Genomic DNA, 25405 nt, shown 5'->3' on the forward strand with positions numbered 1-25405 from the left:
CATGGTAAAGGAGTACTATGTGACCTAGATTCAGCTTCAGTGCCTGAGCAGAATAAAATGTTCCAACAATATATAATATTTATTGTAATAATATATATATTTTTTTAAGATAGCACCTTATTTTTTACAGCAAAGAAAGATTGCAAGTATCACTTGTGATGAAATCACAAGTACACTGGGATAGACAGGTGGCCTGCCTCAAACCAATATATTTTTTAGCATAGCCAATAAATTTGGGATGACATACAGCACTACAATTCACATGCCTTATTATTTTTGAGATTTCTAAGACACCTTCTTAAAAAAAAACTGTTGACTTTTTTTAAAAAAGACCTCTGGGTAGATATGCTCCTACCAATAATTTCAGTAAAAAAAGGTCAATATGAGTGTAAGATGAAATATTGCATTTTATATTCATGCGAACATTTTTTGCTAAAGTTATCAGATGAAATTTTGCCCCATTTTGTTTTTGCAAATGTTTTGCAAGCCATTCCCACAGTGCAGCTAATCTAAAATGAGTGAACATGCTAATTAACAGCTTTATTCCATAATGACTATTGCTGTCTGCCCAAACACTTAATTGCATTCAGTTACTTCAGTATTTCTACTTATTGGGCAGTTGTTGATTGCAAGCTTTTGGCTTTGCAGAGTTTGTAGGATTTTTCTGTTTCACACATATAGCCAGGATACTTCCAAGTGATGCTGAAATCTCATGCTATAGAACCATTCTTGCTAGGAATTAGATGCAGATTGCTTGAACCCATCTCACGTTACATCGCTGCAGTTATCAGAGGAAAGAAGACTTTCATCCAGTCAGTCGGAGACCAATTCAAACCCAGAAGAAATGATATTCTGCTTCTCTGCAATATCCAACACCTACATTTGCTCAGTAGGCTTTGTACAGTTGCAACATTTATAAATGAATATTAAATGTGGATCATTTTTATTTTATTGAAGCTTTCAACCCCAGCATCGAGATTCAAATATTATACTCATGGAATAACCAGATGATCCTGATTAATATAGCTGAATAAATGACAGACACATTTTATAAAACAATTTTGCTATACATAAACTCCAGATCAAGATGGACAGATTTCAAGCCTTGTCCTGTTTTGTTTTTGTGTGGAGGAGGTTAGGCTCATTCCTCATTTTACAGTCAATTTTGTAATTTCCAGTTTGGCTCCTTTTGTTCTTTTGTTGCAATTGCACAACTATATTGTGTAATTGTGCAGATAGTAGGGGAGGTGTGAGGTAATCAAGGTGCGACAAGGACTCAATGAATCTATGCACAAACATGAAATGTTAACTCTGTTTCTCTCTCCACAGATGCTGCCAGACTTGCTGAGTATTTCTAGCACTTCCTGTTTTTATAATCTATTCTCTGATTGATCACTGCCTTAGAAATTGTGACCAATAAAATAGAAAACAAACTGAAGCAAAATGGCTAAATCCACTACAGACTGATTACTTACACATGCAACTTTCCCACTCAACTTCTCTCGTACCTAAAACAATGTCTAACATCTGGATCATTTTAAGAGGTGAGCTACCTGGATTAAGTGAAATGAGCCATTTTCAACTTTCAAGTTTACACTAGTTATTCTTTCGGGTTCAAAGTCACTGGTCACTTCAATGAGTGAACTGACATCCCATACAATCAGGAGTATATCTTTACTGCCTATTACTAGTTATACAATAGCATGACCTGGGCTATAACAGTAAGACTCCTCATTGTGTTTGCTAGATACTGTGATCTTGATGCCAAGTCTGTTTCTCCTATCTTCTGGAAGGTCAACTGATAACACTCTACTGAGACAAAACGGAAGTATAGGAAAGAACAGAACATAGTTTCCAGTGGATTGCAATCTTTCATATCACTCCTTGCAGCATGGAAAATATCAAAGTAAACCACTTGGATCCTGTTCAGATGATAAACTCAAATTATAGGCTGGCAGTACATGAAACTATCCGGTACTAACTTTTTCTTATTATAGGTTGCATGTGTTCGTGCTCAACTTGAAATCTCACAACTTTTCTCAGGCGAGCAGGTGAGAGAAACACTGTGAATAATCTCAGGTTGAAACATGAACAGATGCTGATTGAGACTCAAACCTACTGCACACAACTTTCTCCAGCCAGAGAGAGGGAGAAAGAGATATAGCGAGAGAGAGAAAGAAAGCAAGAGGGAACCAAAAGCCCCTCCAGCTTTCTGTAGGTGGCATGACAACTATATTGTTTAAATGGCTAGGAATCCGACTATACTCAAAGAATAACTGGAGACAGGGGAGACAGTGGCATAGTGGTAATGTCACTGAACTAATAATTCAGAGGTTCAGACTAATATCCTGGGGACACAGATTCAAATGCCACTGTGACAGCTGGTGGAATTTACATTCAATTAATTAACAAATTCAATTAATAAATTAATTAACATCTGGAATTTAGGGCAGCACAGTGGCGTAGTGGTTATCACCGCAGCCTCACAGCTCCAGGGACCCGGGTTCGATTCTGGGTAGTGCCTGTGTGGAGTTTGCAAGTTCCCCCTGTGACCGCGTGGGTTTTCGCCGGGTGCTCCTGTTTCCTCCCACCGCCAAAGACTTGCAGGTGATAGGTAAATTGGCTGTTGTAAATTGCCCCTAGTGTAGGTAGGTGGTAGGAAATATGGGATTACTGTAGGGTTAGTATAAATGGGTGGTTGTTGGTCGGCACAGACTTGTTGGGCCGATGGGCCTGTTTCAGTGCTGTCTAAATAAATAAAAATAAATAAATTGAAAGATAGTCTCAGTGATGGTGCCATGAAACCATTATTGATTATCACAGAAACCCATCTGATTCACTAATGTCCTTTAGGGAAGGAAATCTTCCATCCTTTCCTGGTCTGGCCGACATGTGACTCCAGAACGACAGCAATGTGGTTGACTCTTGACTGCCATCTGAAATGGCCTAGCAAGCCACTCATTTGTTAAGAGAAATTAGGGATGGGCAACAAATGCTGGCCTTGCCAGCAGCACCCACGTCCCATCAAAGAATAAAAAAATGAAAGCAATCCAACATTATATGTGAAAGCCTCTCTGGGACAAAAAATGGGGAAGATTGATGGCAGAGAATTGGATCCAAAACACTGGGTAAATTTGGAGAAATTCAGGAACAATTTGCTAAAACAACAACAATTTGTATTTATATAGTGTCTTCAATGTAGTTAAACATCCTAAGCTGCTTCACGGGAGCATTATCATACAAAATTTGGCACCAAGTTACTTAAGGAAATATTAAGACAGGTGTCTAAAAGCTTGATCAAAGAGGTATGTTTTAGGGAGCACCTAAAAAGGAGGAAAGAGGTGTAGAGAGATAGAGAGGAAGAGAGATTTAAGGAGAGAATTCAAGAGCTTAGGACCTAGCTAGCTGAAGGTACAGCCACCAATAGTGAAATGAAGTGAAGAAAATGAGGGATATGGATTCGGCCAGAATTGGAGGAGCGTAGAGATCTTGAAGGGTTGTAGGGCTGGAGGATGTTAAAGAGATAGCGAGAGGGGAGGCCATAAAGGGATTTGGAAACAAGGATGAGAATTTTAAAGTTGAAATTTAAAATTACCCAGAAGCCCAGCAAGCACAGGGATAATGGGTGATCAGAATTTGGTGTGAGTTAGGATATGGACAGCAGACTTTTGGATCAGCACAAATTTACAGATAGTGCAAGGTAGGAAGCTGGCCACAAGATCATTGGAATAATCGAGTCTAGAGGTAACAAAGACATGAATGTGGGTTTCAGCAGCGGAGCTGTAGAAAATGAAGCAGGGGGCTAACAAAGGCATATTGATTATAAATGATAATACATTGAATGTCTATAATAAGGATTGGAAGATTATACTGTCTGCAGGAATAATGATACTTATCCAGCATCCTTGTATTTCTCATATTAGGATGTGTGTTTTTGTCGAAGGATTGGGTTTGCTGCTGACCTCGAAGAAAGCTGCCCACAATAATCTAGTGATTCTAGTGGTGAGAACTTCCTCTTTCCCAGCGGCAGTTTATATCAGACACAAAATCAAGGGGATGCCTTGTTGTGCAGCAGCAGTGATGTCAGCAAGCATCAGGCAGGCAATCAATCAAATTGAAGCATTCACACCCAGCAAACCAGGAAGTGAAAAGCACTTAAAATCGTAAACTTTTAATGTCAATTTTCAGATATCGAAATAAATGCATTTAGAAAGAATCTAAAATAAAGATAAGCAGGCATTGAGAATTTTTTTTAATGTTTTAAAAAATGTGGTATTTTTAATCATTGTGGTGAAATTCGACATTCCACAAGTGTAAAATTAGCTTTTTGGAGCCTGTTTGTTTAGCAGTAATTATGCAGTTAGTGCACTGTTAAAAACCTAGATACATCTTATTCAAGAGAAGGGGAATGGAACTGACTGGATAGCTCTTTCAAAGAGGCAGCATAGCTATGATGGGCTGAATGGACTCCTTTCGTGCTATATGACTATGATGTGCCACCAGGAATGAAAATGTAGGTTCAAGGCTGTGTTTAAATTGCACCAAAGAGCTGCCAGCTAATCACTGATGAATTTGCTTTAGATTTGGAGAACTGATTTTCATTGGCTCTCCAAAACTCTGTCCATTCTTCCTGGTTTTCCGACCACAGTGAAGTCTGTTGACGGTGTTTTATCAATGTGACAGTCACAGCATATGTGCACACAACAATTTGCAGCATTACCAACAATGGAAAATATTTTGTTCATTATTATCACGAGGAAAGACATCCAATTTTCCGTGATTTTGCACTAAAATTCCTAATTTGTTTACCTTCATGGCAAAAGTTTTGACAGGCTTTTGCGACACCCAAGCTGCAGAAGACAATGTGAAATGGTGGATAATTGTGCAGGCTCCATTTCAGGTGAGAAAGTGACTGGAATTGTAGCAGCACCCTGTGGGTCCTGCTGCCAGGACCAAATGCACGTCTGGATCCTGCACAGGTGAATGGCAGGATCACAGGGGGGATTTTACTGGAGCTGGACAATTAGGAGGCCACTGCCGGGACCAGCATCCAATTAAGGACGGCAGTCTGCCTCTCCGAGCTGCCAGCCGAATTAGAGAGTTGGCAGTTCTGCAGCCTTGGCGGCGCAACTGATAGAGCTGGCCAATGCTGAGGCTGCAGAGAAAAGAATAGGGTGCCTCCATGTTGATAAAAGCAAAATTCTGCGGATGCTGGAAATCTGAAATAAAAACAAGAAATGCTGGAACCACTCAGCAGGTCTGGCAGCACCTGTGGAAAGAGAAGCAGAGTTAACGTTTCGGGTCAGTGACCCTTCTTCGGAACTAGCGAATATTAGAAATGTCAAAGGTTATAAGCAAGTGAGCCGGGGGTGGGGCAAGAGATAACAAAGGAGAAGGTGTAGATTGGACAAGGCCACATAGCTGACCAAGAGGTCATGGAGCAAAGGCAAACAAGATGTTAATAGTGTGTTGAAAGACAAAGCATTAGTACAGATAGGGTGTTAACAGACTGAAGATTGAACAGCAGCATGTACAAGCATGAAAATAAACAGTGGGTAAGCAAACTGAACAAACTACGATGAAATGAAATAAACAAGAGAAAAAAAATTGTAAAAAATGTAAAAAAGAAAAAAGAAAAAATAACTAAAAATAAAAGTAAAATGGGGGGCCCGTCATGCTCTGTATTATTGAACTCAATGTTCAGTCCGGCAGGCTGTAGTGTGCCTAATCGGAAAATGAGATGCTGTTCCTCGAGCTTGCGTTGATGTTCACTGGAACACTGCAGTAAGTCCAGGATACAGACGTGATCATGAGAGCAGGAGGGAGTGTTGAAATGGCAAGCAACCGGAAGCTCAGGGTCCTGCTTGCGGACTGAGCGGAGGTGTTCCGCAAAGTGGTCACCCAGTCTGTGTTTGGTCTCCCCAATGTAGAGGAGACCACATTGTGAGCAGCGAATACAGTATACTACATTAAAAGAAGTACAAGTAAATCCATGCTTCCATGTTGAGGTGCCCTCGAAGGGCCAGTAAGAATTATTTTTGATGTGCCAGGGCCAGGCAGGCAGGCTCAGGCGATTGGAGGGGTAACCCTCTGGCAGCAGTGTTGGAGCCGCGCAGGCAGCCAATGCCACCGGAGGGATGCTCTATGGGACATAGAACCCCCAGGAAATTAGGCCCCACCCACTGTAAGCCACTAGGAGTTTACCTCGATGTACCTGGCGGTCTCCCCACGTAACCATTTTGATGCCAGTAAAATCCTGGCGTTGTGGTAAAATGGCCATCGATAGGCCAATCAATTAGATTAATTGAGTTCCCCGCATCCAGTTGGAATGCGGCTGAACCCCTGTCGTTCCATCCTTTGGAAATATCTTGTGGCGGCGGGAAGACATTAGGTTTCCCTCCCAACACCGTCTGCTGCCATATTACTACCCCTCCCACCTCCCAGTCTGCCTCCAATGGGCTGGTAAAATCCTGGTCACTCTCTCTGCGCAGCTTGCTTCTGTGTGTTCTTTTGGATGATCCAATACACAGGCTCAATAACAGAAAAACCTGATCCAATGATTACAGCTCTATGGTCATACTCTAATTAACTAATTTCAGCTGGGTTTCTATTGTGATGAATAGGAACATCACCATCTCCCAAAACTTTTCATTAGACAATCTGGACGACCACTGTGACTTATGGAGCCATCCAACTCTCATTACACTCTTGACTCACTTCAGGTTTCAATGTTTTGTCATGTATTTGTAAAATGTTGAAATCACTGTGATAATTTTGGCCTTCTTTGATACATATTTGATTCTGCAATAGCTACTGGCACAAAGTCAGTTATCTCCAACCAATTGCTAAATGACTCATGTGTCAATGGAAGTGTAGTATATTATATTAGCTGAGCGATTTGTTATGCTGCACTGTCTGTTGGGGAGGTGTAAAAAAGTTAGTTCAATGATGGCTGCTTGCTGTGAGTCCACATGTTAGTCTTACTCAGTGAAATACATAACAGAAAGATGATGACGAGGACAGGATTGAATTCCTTTTTTACATTTCAATTGAGAAATTACAATCTGAACAACATTGCAATCCACTTTTTCGAATTCTCAAAGTTGATTTTGAGGAAGTTTGAGGCAATTTGAAAGATTGCTCCTTATGTGTGCACATCGTATTCAGATACAACTCAGTGAGTCAGCATGGTACGTATCTGAAAAAATTGGTACAGAGACATATTTTGGGACACTGGGGGAATTCAAACATAACAAAGAGGACTAATGTAACTATGAATGAAGTTTCCACATTTGGCTAAAAGGAAATAAAATAGATGAAGATAATGTAAATGTTTTTCTCACCATGATGGGACCAGATGCTTTTGAGGGGGTGTCTAATCAATGTTGCCTGCAAGACCCCAGTACTATGAACTATTCTGAAATCAATGAGATTCTGGACTCATATTATGACATGACTAAGAATGAAATTGCACTGCATTCCATGAAAGGAAGCAGTTGCCAAGTGAGACAATTGCAAATTATATAATGTAAGAATGTAATGGTTTAATACTGAAGACAGCGAGATTGTAAGAGCGATGATGTAACAGTCATGTGAGGATTAGGTTTGGGAGAAGTAGAGGTAGCAGCACAAAGGATAATAGCTTAGGAGGCTTGATGAGAGTGTATATAATAAATAATAGAGTTCTTAGTTGACCTTATCCTGAGTCTAAGACTTTCTCCAGAACGCCCCAGCTATGCTACAAAATACAACAACAACACACAATATGGTGGCAGTGGTTAAAACAACCAGGAAAATTTGAAGATATCCCTACCTCATGGAGAAGTGCCAGGAAAACAGCAGATCTAGTCAGGGAACTGCAACAAATGCAAGAGCCGCTCTGTAGCCATAGACGATATGGGACAGTTGTCGAGAAAGCCCTGCAGCCTCTCAGACCATACCACAGATGTGTGGGGGTCTGCATCGGTGCATGCAGGTCCAGCAATCAGGGCTGAGTTTCAGCGCCGGGGGAATGTCCAGGATCAGGTTAGAAATTTTGAAAGGGGCCATTAACGATGCACTGGGTCAAAACCACAGGTAGAGAAGTCGATCTTGGGCAAAAAGGCGACTCGAGAGTCGGGTGAAGTCGGCAGCCATTGCTCAGCCAGATTATGGAGAGAAAACACGGGAAAAGTCGGAAAGTGCAGGAAATCCCCAGAAACACCGCGAACACCTCCATTCAAGCCTGAAAAATTTAAAAACAAAGGGAAACACCCTAGAAAGTCTTACTAAAGCAAAGAAAGCAATATGGATTCGAAATTCGGAATGCCTGAAAGTTTCCATGATCAAGAAAGACCCAATCAGGTGCAAAATTAGTCATTATGGAGGAAAGGTTTCCTACGATTTAGGATTGCTTCCCAACTCCATACAAAATCAGAAGTAGAGCAAGTGAATACTCTTGAATATTCAGTAGGAACCATTGCGGATGACGTGATAGTGTGCAAGGGATAAGTGAGGCTGCTGATGAGCTTGAAGTACATCTTCAAATTTTTGATAAATATTTTAATCTTCGCAGCAAAAAGATCCTTGAAAAAGCCAAATTTAACAAGCAAGCGCAGAAGATAGGTGAATCCGTAGACTCTTATATAAATGAGCTGTACGGATTGGCAGAGGGATGTGAGTATGCCAAATTAAAGGCAACTAATAAGGGACCGAATAGTTGTTGGCATAGCTGATGAATCCTTTTCAGATGTTTTGTAGTTGAAAGAGGACCTTACACTTGAAAAGGCCACTCAGATTGTAAGACAGGCTGAAGTTTACAAACAAAATATGGCCATTTTGTGGGCTAAAGACAAGCCGTGGATGAGAAACACTTTGTGAAAAAGATGAGACGGTGCATGACACCGGGAAACCATGCCAACGCTGTGGAGCCAGGAAGACCTACTGGTAGGAGCAGTGTCTCGCAAATAAAGACAAGTGTTACAATTGTGAAAAGACTGGACATTATGGGAAAATGTGCCAGAGTAAAATTTCTTCACTCAAGAGTGCAAAGCAGAAGACCTTCACGCAGAGAGCAGTGAATCAAGTGCATCAATACCCAGAAGATAAATAACCAGGAGATTTCCTAGGAGAAATTAATGAGCCAAACCAAGGATTCTGGACAGTGGACATTGACGTAAATGGACACCTCATGAATTTTAAACTGGATACAGATGCTAGAGTCACAGTTCTGACCAAGAGCCAAGGTTGATGAGACATTGCCTATAACCAGCGGACACACAGTTGTATAGTCCAGGCAGGACACAACTGAGAGTCAAACAATTCTCCAATATAGAGGGAGACAAATTATGAAAACCTTATATGTCTTGCATAATCAAGAATTTTCCTTACTGAGTAGAAAATCACGCTTACACCAGCATCTGATGATGAAGATTGACGAAGTAAACAATCATTTTGAAGCAGAATACCCTAAGCTTTTCACAGAGCTTGGAAGACTCAAGACGGAGTATAGAATCACACTTAAGGAAGGGGCCAGGCCAGTGTGTATCGTTACACCCAGAAAGATACCTCATCCGTTATTAAACCAAATTCAAGATCAATTGGAAGAGATGACAGGAATGGGCATTATCTCTCCTGTAACATAACCAACAGAGTGGTGTTCGGCCATGGTTCCTGTCCCAAAACAGAATGGAACTCTGCGTTTTGGGTGGATTTAACACAGCTCAACAAAGCAGTAGTGTGTGAGAATCACCCAATGTCAAAAGTTGATGACAGCTTAGCAAAACTCTCTCAGAGCATCATTTTTACAAAATCAGATGCAGATACCCCTAGGTGAGACCTCAAGATTACGAAACACACTTATAACACCTTTCGGAGATTTTGTTTCAATAGATTACCGTTTGGAATAACTTCCGTACCAGAGATCACTCTAAAGTCTATGTCTAACATCTTAGAAGGACTCAAAGGAGTTATTTGTCACATGGATGATATCCTGATACATGGGCAGTCAGTACAGGAACATGACCAAAGAGTCTGTGCAGTTCTACAGCGACTTCAAGAAGCAGGACTAACTCTGAACGAGAAGTGTGAATTTTCCAAAAACTCAATTCATTTCTTGGGACACATAGGCTGGATTTTTGCCGGAGATGGCACTTTGCATGCTCCACCACCGCCCCCACACACACCCCCACCCCCCCCGCCACCCAGCTCAAAGCAATCCACTTGTCCTTTTCAGTCAAATTTTTAGGAGGCGGGATCCCCATCCCTTTAAAGACCGGGAGCAGTGGCCACTGCTGGTACTGCAGAGGCCTTAGACCCAGGGCCAGAGGTGGAACAGAACAGAGGGAGGTGAGGCTGGGTTGCCAGGGCCAGTCGGGGGCCTCGGCGAGGGGCGGTGGTCATTCAGTCCAGTGGGAGTGGTGTCTGGAGGTTAAAGCTGTTCCCAGTAGGGGTTCACTGTGGGCCACAAATTGCCCATGAAGGAGGAACCCACGCCAATCCCACAGGGAGGGCACCTCATTTTACAAGACGTCCTCCCCGCACAGTGGAAGCCCCACCCTCCACCCCTCAACACTGGTAAGATGCCAGCGGTGGCAGGAAGAGGACCTTAAGTGGCCCTTAATAGGCCACTTAATGACCTCAATTGGCCTCTGGTTGAGAAGGTTGTCGTGGGCCCATCCCGCCCCTGGGTAAATTGCTGGGCAATGGGAGGTGACGAGCCCTCCACCCCACCACACCCCCACCACCAGTCACTTTTCTCCCTGCCCCCCTGCCTCCGACTCAGCCTCAGGAGGGCCCATAAATTCCCAGCCATAGTGAGCACAGAAGGTATAATGGCAGATCCACAGAAGACATGAGCCATTACAGAATTTCCTACACCTACCACCATTCAGCAGCTTCAGAGATTCCTGGGAATGGTAAACCAATTAGCAAAGTTTCTATCTCACTTTGCACAGATAACTGAACCACTGAGACAACATCTTAAAAAGGTGAGTTCAATAATTTGATGATGAGAATTTGCAGGAGTATTTCACACATAGAAATGAACTGAGTGTAGATCAAGGCCATCTCCTATGGGGTTTAAGAGTCATTATTCTGCCAAGATTTAGAGAAAGATTGTTAGAGGGACCTCATCAAGAGCACATAAGGATAGTTCATATGAAAGCAGTAGCGAGAAGCTATTTTTGGTATCCAAAGGTAGATAGAGATATTGAAGAGTTGGTGAAAAGTTCTGAAGTGTGTCCCAAAATGTAAAATTATCCTACCAAGGTTCCTTTCATTCCATGGTCAACCACAAGAAAACTGTGAAAAGGAATACACGTCGATCTCTTTGAAGTGGAAGGGAAAGAGTACTTTATTTTGGGTGATAGCTATAGCATGTAGATAAATGTTGAGTCTATTCCTAATACCACAAGGGCCAAAACTATTCAGGTTTGCAATCTATGGATTGTCAGAGGTGTTGGTGTCAGATAATGATCCACAGTTGACATCAGAAGAGTTTGAAATATTTCTGAGTAAGAATGTAGTCAACACACTGTAATGCCACCATATCACCTGATATTGAATGGTGCTGCAGAAAGAAGTATATAAATTGTGAAGAGATCTTTGCAGAAGTATTTGCTAGGTGACAAGCTAGGCAGTAATTTCCATGTTTCTCTTTGACACAGGCGAGACAATTTTCTGTTCACTTACAGAACGACCCCACAGTCTACAAAAGGTTGCTCACCTCACAAGTTAATGTTTAAACACTCCTAGGACAAGGTTTAGTTTATTTAAGACTTACAGTCCCAGGACAAGGTTTAGTTTGCTTAAACCTAACGTTGATAGCAAAGTAAGAGAGTGTTGCTTGAGTGCACAGAGTGTGAAGACAGGAGTTTGATGAGTGAGGGAGTTCAGTGAAGAGGGGAACTATAATTTAATTAAGTAAAATAAATTTAATTTAATTAACACAATATAGATGGCAGGACAGTTGATGTGTCATGGCTGCAATATGTGGGAGCTCCTGGATCCCACAGCAATCCATGGCAATCACATCTGTAGAAAGTGTCTGCAGCTTGAGGAGCTTCGGTTTAGAGTAGAAGAGCTGGAGGCCGAGCTGTGGACATTGCGATGCATCAGGGAAGGGGAAAGTTACTTGCACAATTGTTTCAGAAGGCAGTCACACCCTTTAGGATAAGGTCATCTGATTTGGTCAGTGGTCAGGGACAGGAGGGTGTCAATGCAAGTCAGACATGTAAGGGGATCGAGAAGGTGGGAGTGCAGCAGCCTCATCCCTTGCAATTGAGCAACAAGTTTGAGATTCTTTCAGCTTGTGTAGACAAGAATAAGGACTATAGTGTGGATGAGCACCATGGTACAGGAAGCCGTTCAAGCGGGGGAGGCAAAAAGGAAAGTAGTGGTAGTAGGGGACAGTATAGTGACAGAGATTGACACTGTTCTCTGCAGCAAAGAGTGAGAGTTGTTGGAGATGGTCATTGCCTGGCACTTGTGTGGCGCAAATGTTACTTGCCAATTATCATCCCAAGACTGGAAATTGTCCAGGTCTTGCTGCATTTCTACATGGGCTGCTTCAGTATTTGAGGAGTCATGAATGGTGCTGAACATTGTGCAATCATCAGCGAACATCCCCACTTCTGACCTTATGATTGAAGGAAGGTCATTGATGAAGCAGCTGAAGATGGTTGGGCGTAGGCCACAACCCTCAGGAACTCCTGCAGTGATGTCCTGGGGCTCAGATGATTGACCTCCAACAACCAAAGCCATCTTCCTTTGCGCTAGGTATGACTCCAATCAGTTTTCCCGCTGATTCCCATTGACTCCTGTTTTGCTACGGTTCCTTGACGCCATACTCGGTCAAATGCTGCCTTGATGTCAAGGGCAGTCACTCTCACCTCACCTCTTGTGTTCAGCTGTTTTGTCCATGCTTGAACCAAGGCTGTAATGAGGTCAGGAGCTGAGTGGCCCTGGCAGAACCCAAAGTGAGCATCATTGAGTAGGTTATTGCTAAGCAAGTGCTGCTTGATGGCACTGTTGATGATTGAGAGCAGACTGATGGGGTGGTAATTGGCCGAGTTGGACTTGTCCTGCTTTTTGAGTACAGGACATACCTGGGCAATTTTTCACATTGCCGGGTAGATGCCAGTGTTGTAGCTATACTGGAACAGCTTGGCTAGGGGTGCGGCAAGTTCTGGAGCACAGGTCTTCAGGACTATTGCCGGAATATTGTATTGTGTTAATGGTAGAGTGGGGGATATGCCGGGCCATGAGGTTACAGATTGTGGTTGAGTACAATTCTGCTGCTGCTGATGGCCCACAGCACTTCAGTTTTGCATTGCTAGATCTGTTCGAAATCTATCCCATTTAGCATGGTGATAGTGTCACACAACACGATGGACGGTATCCTCAATGTGAAGGCAGGACTTCGTCTCCACAAGGACTGTGCGGTGGTCACTCCTACCAATACAGTTATGGACAGAAGCATCTGCGGCAGGCAGATTGGTGAGGACGAGGTCAAGTATGTTTTTCCCTCGTGTTGGTTCCCCCACCACCTGCCGCAGATCCAGTCTAGCAGCTATGTCCTTTAGTACTGGGTCAGCTTGGTCAGTAGTGGTGCTACCGAGCCACTCTTGGTGATGGACATTGAAGTCCCCCACCCAGGGTACATTTTGTGCCCTTGCCACCCTCAGTGTTTCCTCCAAGTGGTGTTCAACATGGAGGAGTACTGACTCATCAGCTGAGGGAGGGCAGTAGGTGGTAATCAATAGGAGGTTACCTTGCCCATGTTTGACCTGATGCCATGAGACTTCATGGCGTCCGGAGTCGATGTTGAGGACTCCCAGGGCAACTCCCTCCCTGCTGTAGACCACTGTCCCGCCACCTCTGCTGGGTCTGTCCTACCCAGGGATAGTGATTGCAGTGCCTGGGACATTGTCTGTAAGGTATGATTCTGTGAGTATGACTATGTCAGGCTGTTGCTTGACTAGTCTGTGGGACAGCTCTCCCAACTTTGGCACAGGCCCCCAGATGTTAGTAAGGAGGGCTTTACCTGAGCCACATCCAAATTGGCATAGGGCAAATAAGATTACAGAAATCAATGCATGGCTCAAAGACTGTTGTGGTGGAAGTGGGCTCCCACTCATGGGACACTGGCACCAGTACTGGGGAAAGTGGGGTTTGTCCCATTGGGACTGTCTACACCTGATCCATGCTGGGTCCAGCGTTCTAGCGAGCTGCATAACTAGGGAAGTAGAGAGGGTTTTAAACTAAATAGTGGGGACAAGGGATGAAATTTGGAAATAAAAACAAGAAATGCTGGAATCACTCAGCAGGTCTGGCAGCATCTGTGAAAAGAGAAGCAGAGTTAATGTTTCGGAAGAAGGGTCACTGACCCGAAACGTTAACTCTGCTTCTCTTTTCACAGATGCTGCCAGACCTGCTGAGTGATTCCAGCATTTCTTGTTTTTATTTCAGATTTCCAGCATCCGCAGTATTTTGCTTTTATGAAATTTGGGAAGATGTGTTAAATCAAAGAGCAGACGCAAGTCAAGAGAGAAAGGTATTAATATGGGAAAAGATAAACAGACCACGACAGGAAGGGACAATGAGTGTAAATCTAAGAGCAAATCTAAGAATAAATCAGCAGACAAGGCTAGAGGCTACAAAAATAATAAAAGGACGTAACTAAAGGCTCTGTTTCTGAATGCACATAGCATCCGAAGCAAAACAGATGAACAGATAACTCAAATAGAAATAAATAAGTACGATCTGATAGCCATTACAGAGATATGGCTGCAGGATGACACAAATTGGGACTTGAACATTGAAGAGTACATGACATTTAGGAAGGACAGGAAGTTAGGAAAAGGTGGAGGGGAGGCTCTGTTAATTAATGATGGTATTAGCACAAGAGAGAGGTATGACCTAAGTTCAGGAAACCAGGATGTAGAAGTGGTTTGGGTCGAGATGAGAAATGATAAAGACAAGAAGTCACTTGTGGAAGTGGTGTACAAGTGCCCTAACAGTTACCACACAGTAGGACGGGGTATAAAGGAAGAAATAATTGGAGCTTGTCAGAAAGGAACGGTGATAATCATGGGGGATTTTAATCTACATAGAGATTGGAAAAATCAGATGGGCAAAGTTGTCTAGATGAGGAGTTCATAGAATGTTTTAGGGATAGTTACTTAGAACAGCTTGTTCTGGAGCCAACCAGAGAGCAGGCTGTACTAGACCTGGTATTGCGCAACAACATAATGTCATGGTCCTGTAGTTTTTTTCACTGGGAATATGCAGTTTGCCTTTAAGATTTGCAGAGGATCAGTATTGAGTCATAGAGTGATACAGCACTGAAAAAGGCCCTTCGGCCCACCGAGTCTGTGCTGACCAACAACCCCCCATTTATACTATTCCTACATTAATCCCATATTCCCTACCACATCCCCACCATTCTCCTACCACCTACCTACACGAGGGGCAATTTACAATGGCCAATTTACCTATCAACCTGCAAGTCTTTGGCTGTGGGAGGAAACCGGAGCACCTGGCGTAAACCAATGCAGTCACAGGGAGAACTTGCAAACTCTGCACAGGCAGTACCCAGAACCGAACTGGGGTTGCTGGAAGCTGTAAGGCTGCGGTGCTAACCACTGCGTCACTGTGCCACCCTTTAAGAACCAACAAGCCTCAGCAGTTATAGAAAGGTGCATTTTCGGTTGCCGATAGAAACAGCCATTTGGAGACTGCGATTCATAGAAAAAGCCAATGGGAGTGAGTAGCAAGCGATACATTTGTTACAATTCAATTTTGAACAGGCTTTTAGTTAAAGACAGTTTGTTCTAACAGTTCACAGACACAGAGTACACAGCCATGATGACAGCACCTGGAAAAAGAGCTCTCAACCATTTAAACTGAAGGAAAAGTCTGTTTAATTATTATTATCTCCCAAAATTCTAAAAAAGGTCAAGCCAAAACAGAGATCTCTGATAATTTAAACTGAAGGAAGGGAAGTTAGACTGACAATCTTTTATCCCTCAAAAACTCTAAAGTCGGATTGATTCTCTTGGAAGTGTTTGCAAGTCGTTAATTGTTGAAATTTGATGGAGAAGGAAAGCATCACCGACTGCTGAAGCTAGACTACAGACTGTTTAACTGTGGAAGAACCTTTTTCCCACATCGGACGACTGTGACGACTTCGAGCAACATTATGTGAGGACTTCAAGCAACATTTTGTGAGGACTTCAAGCAACATTGGACTGTAAATTTGCAAGGACTCTAATTTTTTTCTATTGTAAATGTTGATTATATCTTCATAGTGTTTAAGAATTTAGTTCTTCAAATTAAAGAGTTAATTTGTTGATTTAAAGACACCTGGTTTGGTTAGCCTCATTCAAGGGTTAATAGATGGTACAGTTTGGCTGGGTCTTTCTTTAATTTGGAAAGTTTTAAATGATATGTTCGGCGATCTGTGGAGCGACGGGATTGAATTATCAGTGCGTTTCTCCCACCACAATCAGAATTGTATATTTTGATTGGTGGCTTTGACAGGAGCCGTCTGTCGTAACAATAGAATTAATTAATGGCCTCATAATGAAGGCACCCTTAGGCAGCAGCGATCGTAATATGATTGAATTTTACATTCAGTTTCAGGGAGAGAAGAGTGGGTCTAAGACTTATATTTTAAACTTAAATAGAGGCAATTATGAGGGCATGAAAGCAGTGCTAGCTAAAGTAAACTGGAAAATTAGGTTAAGGGACAGGTTAATAGAGATGCAATGGCAACATTTAAGGGGATATTTCAGAATACACAGAATAGATACATTCCAACAAGAAAGAAAAATTCCAAGGGGGGGACCCACTATCCGCGGTTAACTGAAATAGTTAAAGATAGTATCAGACTTAAAGAAAAAGCATATATTTGCGCAAAGATGGGTAGCAGGTCAGAGGATTTGACAGAATATAAAAAACAGCAAAGAATGACTAAAACATTAACAAGGAGGGAAAATTATAGTACGAGAGAAAGCTAGCTAGAAATATAAAAACAGATAGTAAGAGTTCCTATAGATTTTAAAAAAGAGTTAACAAAGTTAGCATTGGTCCTATAGAAAGTGAGTCTGGGGAATTAATAATGGAAAATAAGTAAATGGCAGATGAATTGAACAGGTATTTTGCATCGGTGTTCACTATAGAGGATACAAGTAACATCCCAGAAATTCTGGAAATGGAAGGGAGGGAAGAATTCAAGAAAATTACAATCACCAAGGAAGTAGTACTGAGCAAATTGTTGGAGCTGCGGGCTGACAAGTCACTGGGTCCTGATGGACTTCATCCTGGGGTCTTATAAGATGTGACGAGTGAGATATTTGATGCGTTGGTTTTAATTTTCCAAAATTCCCTAGATTCTGGGAAGGTTCCATTTAGATTGGAAAATAGCCAATGTAACTCCTTTATTCAAAAAGGGAGGGAGACAGAAAGCAGGAAACTACAGGCCAGTTACCTTAACATCTGTCTTAGGGAAAATGTTAGAAGCTATTATTAAAGACGTTATAGCAGGGCATTTAGAAAAATTCAAGGTAATCAGGCAGAGTCAACATAGTTTTGCGAAACAGAAATCATGTTTAACCAATTTATTGGAGCTCTTTGAAGAAGAAACATGTGATGTGGATAAAGGGGAACCAGTGGATGTGCAGTTTTAGATCTCCAGAAGGCATTTGATAAGGTGCCACATTAAAGGTTATTGCAGAAAATAAAAGCAAAGGGTGTGGAGGGTAAAATATTGGCAAGGTAGAAAATTGGCTAGATAACAGGAAACAGTGAACAGATATAAATGGGTCATTTTCTGGTTGGCAAGATGTAACAAGTGGTGTGCCACAGGGATCAGTGTGGGCGCCTCAGCATTTTACAATTTATAGAGATGACTTGGATGAAGGGACCAAAGGTATGGTTGTTAAATTTGCTAATGACACAAAGATAGGGAGATTCATAAGTTGTGAAGAGGACATAAGGAGGCTACAAAGGGATATAGATAGGTTAAGTGAGTGGGCATAGATCTGGCAAATGGAGTATAATGTGGGAAAATGTGAAATTGTACATTTTGGCAGGAAGAATAAAAACGAAGCATATTCTCAAAATGTTGAGAGATAGCAGAGCTCTGAGATGCAGAGGGATCTGGGTGTCTTAGTGTATGAATTGCAAAAGGTTAGTATGCAGTTACAGCAAGTAATTAGGAAAGCTAATAGAATAGAATGTTATTGTTTATTGGAATGGGAATTTAATACAAAAGTAGGGAGGTTATGCTTCAGTTATACAGGTGAGACCATATCTGGAGTACTGTGTACAGTATTGGTCTTCTTATTTAAGGAAGGATGTAAATGCATTGGAAGCAGTTGAGAGAACGTTCAGAGAAGGTACTGAAGGAAATCAGTATTAGTAGAGAAATGGTGTTGGGGAAATTGATGGGATTGAAGGCCAATAAATCCCCAGGGCCTGATAATCTACATCCCAGAGTACTTAAGGAAGTGGCCCTAGAAATAGTGGATGCATTGGTGGTCATCCTTTAAGATTCTATAGACTTGGGAACAGTTCCTACAGATTGGAGGGTAGCTAATGTAACCCTACTATTTAAAAAGGGGGGTAGAGAGAAGATAGGGAATGAGAGACCAGTCAGCCTGATGTCGGTAGTGGGGAAAATTCTACAGTCCATTATCAAAGATTTTATAGCAGAGCACTTGGAGAACAGTGGTAGAATAGGACAGAGTCAGCATGGATTTATGAAAGGGAAATCATGCTTGACAAATCTACTAGAATTCTGTGAGGATGTAACTCGTAGAGTTGATGAGGGGGAGCCAGTGGTTGTGGTTTATTTGGACTTTCAGAAGGCTTTCAACAAAGTCCCACATAAGAGGTTAGCATGTAAAATTAAAGCGCATGGAATTGGGGGTAGTGTATTGCGATGGATAGCAAATCGGTTGGCAGACAGGAAACAAAGAGTAGGAATAAACGGATCTTTTTCCGAATGGCAGGCAGTGACTAGTGGGGTACTGCAGGTATCAGTGCTAGGACCCCAGCTATTCACAATATATATTAATGATTTAGATGAGGGAACTAAATGTAATATCTCCAAATTTGCAGATGACAAAAACTGGGTGGGCAGGTGAGTTGTAAGGAGGATGCAGAGAGGCTTCAGGGTGATTTGGACAAGTTGAGTGAGTGGGCTAATGCATGGCAGACGCAGTATAATGTGGATAAATGTGAGGTTATCCACTTTGGTAGCAAAAACAGGAAGGCAGATTATTATCTGAATGGCTATAAACTGAGAGAGGGGAATATGCAACGAGACCTGGGTGTTCTCGTACACCAGTCGCTGAAGATAAGCATGCAGATGCCACTGGTGGTTAAAAAGGGCAAAAGGTATGTTGGCCTTCATAGCGAGAGGATTCGAGTACAGGAGCAGGGATGTCTTGCTGCAATTATATCGGGCTTTGGTGAGGCCACACCTGGAATATTATGTGCAGTTTTGGTCTCCTTATCTGAGGAGGGATGTTCTTGCTGTAGAGGGAGTGCAGCAAACGTTTACCAGACTGATTCCTGGGATGGCAAGACTGACGTAGGAGGAGAGATTGAATCGGTTAGGATTATATTCGCTGGAGTTCAGAAGAGTGAGGGGGAATCTCATAGAAACCTATAAAATTCTAACAGGACTTGACAGGGTAGATGCAGGAAGATGTTCCCAATGGTGGGGGAGTCCAGAACCAGGGGTCAAAGTCTAAGGATACGGGGTAAACCTTTCAGGAATGAGATGAGGAGAAATTTCTTCACCCAGAGAGTGGTGAGCCTGTGGAATTCACTACCAAAGAAAGCAGTTGAGGTCAAAATATTGTATGTTTTCAAGAAGGAGTTAGATATAGCTCTATAGGTTACAGGGAACAGGTTACTGAGTTGGATGATCAGCCATGATCATAATGAATGGCGGAGCAGGCTCAAAGGGACGAATGGCCTACTCCTGCTCCTATTTTCTATGTTTCTATGTTATACTGCCCTCTCTGCTTACCTCTCTGTTTGGAAATGTAAATAAAGTTAGCTCAATAATGGCTGCTTGGTGTGAGTCCACATATTCTTACTCAGTGAAATACAGGACGGATATGCATAAAATAATATGGAGTAAAGTAAAACTTTCAGAAAAGTGCATTGGAGATATCAATAACAATTTTGATGAAATAGCTATTTTGTCACCTAAATATTTTTTAAAATCACCATTTCTATTCATTTTCCAATAAACAAAAATTCATCTAGTTTTCCAATTTAGAACATTTTCAGCATTAAAAGTAGCAAATGACAATTCCAGTGGAAAACTGTTTTGTTATGTTTATTGCCGGTGGAGGCTACAATTCTTCCCAGTGTTGTGATGGAAATGGTGGCTTTTGTGTAACTTTTGAAGGAATTGTTCTCCAATAAAGCCTTTATTTTAGATAGAAACTTCCCTTACAGCATTAGTTTTCAGATGGAATGCACTAGCTCTGATTGAAATGAATGGTCGGAAAATCACAAGCAAAGAATTGTACCAAAAACAGAGTATGCATTTCCTGTACACAACGACGTTTAAGTGGGATATAGCAAAGGCAAGGGCTATAGCCCTCAAGGTCCACCTGCTTTTCTAATCCTTCTTATAGGACTTACTATCTACTAAATAATTATGTGCAACACAACCCATGGGACAAGGTCGGAGGAATTACCAGCTTGGGTCTTTCAACAATACCGGGCGAGTAGCTTAAGAATCTAATCACTTTCTACTGTACAGAAAGCAGCGTAACAAATGAAAATAGTAGGATTAAAATGATTAATAATGATTATTGGAATAAACAAAATGCTATCATGTTGACGTACTCTGCACAAACTACAAATTTTCAAGCATGACTTAAGCTTCAGAATCCAAATAGCCTCTTAAAATAAACTGTGTTGTGCTGTTGCCTCCACACTCTCTAATTTCATTTCCAGCTTTGTTGAACGGTGTGCTCAGGTGTCTGGAACTAATTGTGATGACAAACAAAATGAGCACATTTCAGAATAATGATAATCTCGTTGCAATTTTTCTGCCGAGTTCACTGAACTGAAAGCAGTCTGTAATAAGCACTGTCAATGGACATCACCTCTGCACACCAACATTACATAAAGGGCCTCTGGAAAATGAAAAACCCAGTCTCTATCTTTCAGCTGCATTCTGCCTCACCACTTGGCTAATGATTTCTTATGACTAATGATGTGCTTACACTTGATCTGTGTAACATTAACAAAATGAAATTAATTAGCTAAAATTGTATCATGCCAAATAATTTCTTACAGAATATAGTTTGTATTTATTGATAAAAACTTATAATGCATAAATTCTACATGTTATGAAACAGAAATTTGAGATACCCATTTTTAAGGGAGTCTTTTCACTTTCTCAGTTATGATGTATAAAACTATATGACAGATGGATCCACGCAGCTATTGTATTTAAAATCTAAGCACCTTAAGGATTCCAATTCAGCATATTATCAATTTCTGTATAAAACTGGTTTTATGTATTTACTCACCAAGCAACAGAGCTACAAGAAGCTTACGCTATTCACCAAGCAGCCAGTGTAATGATTAAAATCCAGAGGGAAAGGTTCAGCAGAAGAGCACATGTTGGTCTATATTTGTTACTGGCTATCTCTGCCTGGCTGATTTTGATGTGAGCATCACATTGCCTCTGTGATACCATGACATCAGCCAAGCTGGTTTCATACTTCACAATAGAGGCAGGTTTGAAGCAAAACTCAAACCTGTTACTTTTAAAGACAACACAGTAATAGTTTGTCAAAATAATTATTTAAAGATACTGTAAAAGTCAAATTGCCTGTCATTTATGCTCTCAATTATATGTTTAAAATTCACTGGAAATTTAAACAAATAAAAATTCCCCATGATTAACTATTCCATTGGTAGAGTCCAAATTATTGCAATAAAGCTAATTCTTCAGAAGTAATTGCACATAACATACTCAGCATCAAGCCAATACTGAGTTGAGATTTGGGAAAGATGTAGTTCCAAAGCTGTCAACAGCAATAAAGTCATAAAGGAAACATTTATGATCAGTAAGAATGACAGAGCTTTCAAAACATCTAAACATATGAGCTGTGTTTACAATTAAGAGTGACATACATCAAAATAAGTCACACTTTTAAATCAAATTTAGTCATTGACAATCTTAATTACTTGTCAGGTGTACTTTCCACTGAGACATTTCAATGAACATACTGTTAGAGAATTAGGCCATTTAGTCAAGATACAGCTTATTTCATGAGACTGGCTGCTGCTTCACTATTTTCAATTGTTTGTTTCAGTAGTAACCAGCAGCTTAAATATGAAGAAGCAGGATATATTTGTAATACATAATTAGCCCTCTAGGATGTATCGTTGACTTGGATAAAAGCTAAATTTAATTTTGAATAGATGCATTTCTTCATATTGTATTGTTTATTCATCATCACAGTGATGGTTTGCTAAGTTGATCCCCAGTGATGGCATCTCTGAGCTGCACTGAAGGTGCTGATATGAATCTATTGTTCCTCGAGGTAGGATTTCTGTCATCTGTATTAGTACAACATTAGTGCATTATATATTTTAAGTATTGCAGTTGGGATACACTTTACAGCAAGAATTCTGAATGGGCAAATTTTACTGTGAGCGGCGAGTGAACAGCGCCCACCATTTGTCAGACTTGCACTTGCCCATAGACTTTCCGTGGGGCTTTGCACGGCAAGTTGCTTTCAGCAGGACATCCAAACAGTGCAGTGCATGCTATAGGGTATCTGGCGCCTTTGCGAACAAGGCAAGCAGATTGAAGAATTATTAATGAATAGTACAGAGTTTGAACCTGGAAGTGTAAGTAATAATATTGAATTCAATGTCAAACCAAGAACAGAAAGTGAAATAAAGAGAGCGAAAGAAAGATTGCATTAAGAAAAGAAAGGAAAAGTTAAAAAATTTTATTTCCTTATTTTTTAAATATCCAACAATAACTACAAGCTAAAGGAATGAGATTCCACATTGGTAAAAGTTAATTTTCAGTGTCAGAGAGGTTGTTTGCAGTAATTAAGACTTACAACACCATTAAAAGGGTACTTAGATTGAAATGGACAAGACATAATTATTTGTAGTGAGTTTTTCCATATCTGTAATGTCAGTATAGGATGTTTATGCCATTCAATACATTTGAATGGACAGCCTGACAGCGAGATACCACTTTCATGAAACTTATGTAGCAGCAGCGCATCTTGGACAGCAACTTCTGGATTTTCGCATTTAACAATGCATGTCATAGATAACGGTACTGTTAGCCTTATTATTATTTTTACAGAAAAATCTGAGCCAATGATTCTGCAACTAGTCAAGATTTATAACCCACTGTAAGAAAGTTAAATGAAATGATATATTTTACCCTGGATCAAGAATCTTCGCATGTTATTTTAATGAGCACTGGCAGTACAATTTATTTTGTTGCATGCATTTATTTCAAGATAAATAACATGACAATTAGATTTTTTTTTAGACTGAATAGTCAACAATTTTAAAATGCCTTCATCCAGTTTCTTTGAAAACAGTTAACCAACATAGAATTAACTAGTTTTACAGAGAGTCTATTCTACATAGATCTATTCTTTGGGGCAGGACACTTGAGCTCTTTAATATTGCTCTAGCTTTGTTAATTTTGTATTTGGATTCTCTATAATTAATAATTATTTTATATTACTTGATTATGTTTACATTATAGCTTCTTTTCTGGATCATATCTCAAAGTTCTAGAGTCACTTAAAGTTGCTAATGCAAAGTGTTTGGAAGTACTGTGGAGAGTTTTTAGAGCTGTTGTGAATTTTAGAGGAGTGTGTTGCTACATCTTCACAGGGATGGCTGAGGAATAGATAGCCTGTCTACACAAAGGGTGCAACAGGAATGGGGCAGTAGTGGCAATGCCTCTGGGTCTGCAGCATTACAGAGCGATGGAGCAGAGGCTGCAGAGAGGGCAAGCTTTGCACAATGCATTTGCTAACTTGGCGCTGGACTCCTCCATGTTCTAAGACAGTGACAGGAGGTTATCTGGCAGGCCAGCCAATGTACCAAGCGTTTCTGTGTACAAGCCTTTTCCTTTATGCTGCCTGAAGTCCTTATCGGAGTCTTCTGCAGTAGAGCATGTGTACATGTGGAAGATGGGTTTGCATGTGAATGACATGATATGACTGAATAATATGATATAATATATAATATTAAAGAATAATTTCCAGAACCTAAAGACTTGATGAATGTGTTATGCAGTTTGAAGTACAGCCACTTTCCTTTCTCCAGCAGTCTGTAATTTCTGTGACACAGCCCAATCCATCACAGACCTTGTAGGGGCTACCTTCATTAATTATATTTTTTCAAGCCCCTTAAGGTATGTTCTGCATTTCTCTACATTCTTATTTTTTGTCAATTTTTGAGCTATTTTAGCTCAGACAATTTTATGCTGGTAACTTTGAAAATTGGCCCTTAAAACTCATTAGTCACTCTGTCTTCTAAGGAATTGATGCAGTAGAATTTGTAACTGCTCTTCCTGGAATCTATTATCAAAGACAATGTGATTTTGCATATCATTTTTGTTCCATTATCAATTGAGAAACTTGTTATTGCAACTGAGATGAGTCTTTTAGTTTTTGGTTATATAGCTTATAGTTTGTACTATTATAGTTTATGATACATGAGATGGTTTTATTACCACTGCCTGTTAATTACATAATAGCATTCCATTCGTCAGGCCATGGGCTGAATTTTACGACGCCCCAGCGGGTCAGATGGTCACGTGGGGGTGGCATAAAATTGAGCGGGAAGCTCCGGGAGGCCAACACACCCCGCTCTTGCCTCCAGTCAACTTTACGGCAGTCGGGTGGGAGGGGGGGGAAGGAAACGGCCCACCCGACTGAGGCCAATCAAGGCCCTTAACTGGCCACTTAATGGCCCTCGCCTGCCTCCACGGGTATTTTACCCATGGCAAGCGGGTGTGCTGGGGATGTGAAAGGCCACCCAGCTACTGGCCTTTCTGCGCGCCGGGGGGGCGGGGGGGGGGGGTGCATTGCCACCCCACCTCCCAACCCAACCCCGGGACCCAAGATGCCCACCTCCACCCAAACAACCACTTCAGTCTCACCAGTGAAGGACCAATCTCCCTGGTGAGGCATGCCCAACTTGCCTCGTCTCCTGGCTCCATCTGGTCGGCTGGGATGCAGTCCCAGCAGTGGCCACCACTCCCGGTGGCGCTGCTGGGACTAAGAGTTGCCGACCCCCTGATTGGCCGGCAGCTCAATGTGGCAGGACTTCCTCCCTCAAGTGGGTGGAAGTCCTGCCTCGGGACAGTTAAAGCCTGGGGACCCGAAAA

General features: G+C 41.5%; 1 protein-coding gene across 1 annotated transcript in view; it reads right to left on the reverse strand.

The window, feature by feature from the left end:
- Nucleotides 1-21589, reverse strand: part of pkib (protein kinase (cAMP-dependent, catalytic) inhibitor beta) — a 136532-nt gene extending 114943 nt beyond the window's left edge. The window contains exon 1 of the mRNA XM_068018323.1: nucleotides 21549-21589. The gene's annotated coding sequence lies outside the window, so the exon portion shown is untranslated. The remainder of the gene's footprint in view (nucleotides 1-21548) is intronic.
- Between the last annotated feature and the right edge of the window lie 3816 nt (nucleotides 21590-25405).

This window comes from Heterodontus francisci, chromosome 3 (assembly GCF_036365525.1).
Source record: "Heterodontus francisci isolate sHetFra1 chromosome 3, sHetFra1.hap1, whole genome shotgun sequence".
Lineage (NCBI taxonomy): Eukaryota > Metazoa > Chordata > Chondrichthyes > Heterodontiformes > Heterodontidae > Heterodontus > Heterodontus francisci.